At 34.6% G+C, this 4,579-nt stretch overlaps 1 pseudogene; it reads left to right on the forward strand.

The window, feature by feature from the left end:
• The first annotated feature begins 453 nt into the window (after positions 1-453).
• Positions 454-2,568, forward strand: LOC149200371 (myb-related protein 2-like; annotated as a pseudogene).
• The last annotated feature ends 2,011 nt before the right edge of the window (positions 2,569-4,579 follow it).

Genomic DNA, 4,579 nt, shown 5'->3' on the forward strand with positions numbered 1-4,579 from the left:
TCAGTCCTGAGGGGACTGGTTAACCTAGGAGCACATGCAACAGCCTGTGAGCCTGGGAATGACATTTGCGCAATTTGTGGGCTGAGAAAATCTAGTTATCCCTCATGCATTACGCAATTTATGGACTGAAGCCCTGGTTGTCAGTCAGAATTGCGCATTTTTTGAGCTGAAGCCCAGTGTTGGGATGCATTGCGCCATTTCGAGAGGGAAGGTTTCCTAGATGGATTGTGCATTTCTGGAGCACAACAGGCAGCCTAGATAAATTGCACAATTTCTAGAGGGAAGGCTAGTTCCCCTCCAAAATTGCACAATTTCCTAGGTGAGCATCACAAGCAGAAAATGATTATGTCCCAGAGTGTCAGCCTACAGGTGTGAGACAAACAAATTTGAACAACAAAGGCTGACAGGCCACTAAAACGCAGCTGAAGCATTTGTACTTAGACAGTGCAAGACATGATGCTAAGGATGGTTAGTAGGGAGGCTACAACATGAAGCCAAGGCAAAATTTTGGAGGGTGGTTGTAGCTGCTACAAGACACACCTAGTGAGAAAGAGTGTATAGTGTTATTGAACTTGATATGAGAGCTGAGATTAAGTTGTGTTTCCATTGATTCTGTCTAGATAGCTCTCTTAATTTGGGGTGAAAAGAGAAAGAACGTGAAAGGAGTTCAATATTGGCTCTCTTTTTCTTAATCTAACATGGTTGAAACATGTACAACAACATTTGCAGCTCCGAATTGAAGCTCAGGGTAAGTACTTGAAGTTTGTGCTAGAGAAGGCTAGGGAAACTCTTGTTGGCCACAATTTGGGTTCTATTGGACTAGAAGTTGCTCATGTAGAAATCTCATAATTGGCTTCAAAAGTATTATTCAACTTATAATTTAATGATTCTTTTAATTAATATTTTTACTTATATATTCCATTGTAGGCATTTACTTATTCCCATTAACTCATAATAGTTAACTTTGATTTTTAACTTAATTACCTTTATCTATTAATAAAAATTAAATAAGATTATTACTACTTTTATATTAATATAATTTAAATAAAATTATCATTTCTATATTCATTCTAATCTTGTTATAATTTTTAACTATTTTCCAACTAACTTGCTTTATTTTATTAAATCCTTTTTTCCATTTTATTATTATTAGTTAACTTCTATATTCTTTGGCCCTTTATTTAACTTTAATTCCTTTTAAATTATATTTTTGATAATATTTTTTGAACTTAATACCCCTTAGAATTATTTGTATGGGATTGGTCCTAAACATTATTATAAACTAATTATTAATTACTTTCTCAACCTATGATTAATTATATATATAGGCATGTATATATATATATATAATAATTATTAAATAATTTAAATAAGTAAATAAATTATCCTTTTAATTCTAACCATTAACCCTAACTTTCATCTTAATAACCGAATATTTTAACTTTAATCATAGAATATATATATTTATATATTTAACCTTAAAATTATTTTAACTAACTTCCATAAAAATAAACTAACCATTAAATTATTATTGAATAAAGAACTAGTCATCTTATTATTTTAATCATAATATATATAAACGGATTCCCTTTTTATAACCCTCCTTTTTACCGAATTCAACTGATTTCCTTAAAAATAGTAAATAAGAATTTGACCTGGTCCTAAGGTCAAAATTAGCCGTTAATTTAGCCGTTGGAGTCTCCGCTCAAACTATTTATCATGCTAAGTTGGATCTGTTGCTTCAACTTGTCCTGACGATGAACCACACTAGTTGGTTCGAAACGCGCCGACAAATGATATTCCATGTGATTTTCGCCGAAGAATCTTTCTTAACTGGCTTCAAAAGTGTCCAATGAATGCCTCAACAATTATTTTTTTTGTTTACCTTAAATTCCATCATTATACAAGTAGCAAAAACATATGGTACATGCTATGCATAGCCTTAATCAACAATCTCAGGTCACAAATTATTCAATGGAGAGTTGTTTGACATCAAATGAGAGTTTTGAAAATAATTTAGTTCAGAATATGCAAAACGTTGGCAAGAAAAGATTGAGAACATTACATAATAGAAATGTACCTTTTTGGCAGACTGAGACCAGAGAAGATGTCAGTTTGCGAGAATTGAGTGCCACACAATTGGGTTGGGAAGAAAATATGAAACAAGATGACAAATTTTTCTCCTCTCCAACTAATCCAAAAGATTCAGACAAGAATTCAATTCCAACCAAAGGAAATTTACGGGAGAGGACCACAAGTTTTAGGGTACAAACAAAAGAAAATGGCTATGGCATGTCTGATGCAAGGGAAAAACAGATGGAAGTAAATGGATCATGTGTAGGACAACAAGTAATTAAACCAAAAGTGCGTAGGAGCTTCTCTCTGCATGAAGTTTGTCACAAGGGTGAATTGGTAGGGCTTCATAGGGATGAAGATGAAAGTCCTTCAGTAAGCTTTAACAAGCTTTCCAAGCTCACTGAAGAATTAGACTTGAATGCTAATGATGACACCAGTATAGCATCCAATTGTAGGGAGTTTGATTTGAATGGTTTTGGATGGAGCATATGACAATTAATGTTAGCAAGTCATTTGAGAAATTTGTACCTTCCATCTTTGACAAAAACCTTCATCACTCATTGAATCCTAGGTTCATGAATCAGAATCAAGAGTGTGATTTTATGGTTCTTGATATATTATCTAGAAGTTGAACTGTTAAATTAACTAGACAGGCCATCTTCCTTCTTATTGTAAGCTTATGATTGGAAAAGGTCTTTACTTTTCAGACCTAGTGAGCAAGAGAGTGTAGTGTTGTTGCACGCATAAGAATAATCCCATGGGATTGATGCTGCTCAGTAAAGTGGAATTGGGAGAAGTTCATGAGCTGAAAAGTGCAAGGTATGTTGTCAATATCTACAACTCAGATCCCTCTATACTGTAAGCATTTTCCAACACAAGCATTGCATTTGTTGTGGGTCTTGAGAATGAGAAAGTCCAAATGATAAGTGAAAGCCCAACTGCAGGCCAAGCTTGGGTGGCTCAAAGGATTGCTCCTTACTACCCTTCAAACTTAATAATTATGATCACTGTAGGGAATGAGGTCCTTACAATAGTGATAGGTCATTAGACTCTGCTCTAGTGGCTACAATACATAACGTTTATTCTAGTTTGGTTGCTTTAGGCTTGGATGGAAACATTAAGGTATCTGCTCCACATAGTATGCCTATCCTTTCAAATTCCTTTCCTCCGACCTCCACATTTTCTCGTGTTTTGGTACGAATTATGAAACCTCTCCTCAAATTCTTGGATGACACAGGTGCTCCAATCATGGTGAATGCATATCTTTATTTTTCATACAGAAACAATCCCAAAGAACTTTCACTGGACTATGTGCTATTTGGGTAGTCTCCAGGGGTTTCAGATCCAAAAGGGTTGACCTATAACAATATGTTAGATGCTCAAATTGATTCCATTTACTCTGATATGGCTACTTTGGGTCACAATGACACTATCCCTGTAACTGCCTTTGAGACCAATTGGCCTTCCAAAGGAGACACAGATGATATAGGAGCGAATCATGAGAATGCTAGAAACTATAACACCAGAGTCATCATTACAGATTATCCCAATTGTTATAGTTCAGTAACTACTTCTTAGCCCACACCAACTAGCACAGGGTACATGGTACAAGTCCACACCAAAAATAGCACGGGGTAAAGCTCCTCTTGTGTGTTTAATTTCATAAGAAGCAGTAAGAAATTTACCGTTAGGCTTCAAACAGTCAAATACAAAATCATTCTTGAACTATAATTCAATCACATCAAAAATCGATTCACTCTGAAGATTCTGAATAAATTAAATTCAAAACAAAAAACTAAAGAGGCATTCATCCAAATAAATTAAATTCAAAACAACAAACTGAAGCAACATTCATCATCTATCAAGAACTCTCTGCATATAAAATTAGCACAAAGTGCGAGATATTTCTTCTTGCCTTTTTAGCACCCACATTTGAACCTATGAATGATAACAACAATACAAGAAGTATAAACAATTTTTTTTTTCTCTGCCATCTTCTGGAGCAGAGCTATTGCAGAGAGTTTCACACAAATGCTTTGAAGATGTCTGTCCAAGTTCTGATTTCTATATATGAAAAGTGGAACGAGAATGACTAGTTATGTATACCATATCACATGCTAACAATTTGTTTTGAGCGCAACCTCTCATCTCAATAGTTCAGATCTGTATGAAGTTGTTAATAACAACGCATTAAACTTTTAGTTTCAACTATTAATTTAAACTATTAGTTTGTATTAGACCACAGAACACCAGAAGAGCATCAACTGTTAACTTAAACTGTTAGTTGGAATTAGATCACAAAACATTGGAAAAGGATCCTCTAGATTTCTATATCTTGGGAGGACTAACAAAGCAAAGGGGCTGAAGATCCATCCCTTTCTATATTTTGCATGTCACTGTACAAGATCACCTCTTTTTAGTTTGACATCATCATTTCAGTAGTATACTTGCAGTACTCCCCTGCCCCCCACACATATATAGCATGTGACTTTAATTTTATAAG

This window comes from Pinus tabuliformis, chromosome 2_1, assembly GCF_031772625.1.
Source record: "Pinus tabuliformis cultivar Carrire ecotype Pingquan chromosome 2_1, CPIR1, whole genome shotgun sequence".
Taxonomy (NCBI): Eukaryota; Viridiplantae; Streptophyta; class Pinopsida; order Pinales; family Pinaceae; genus Pinus; species Pinus tabuliformis.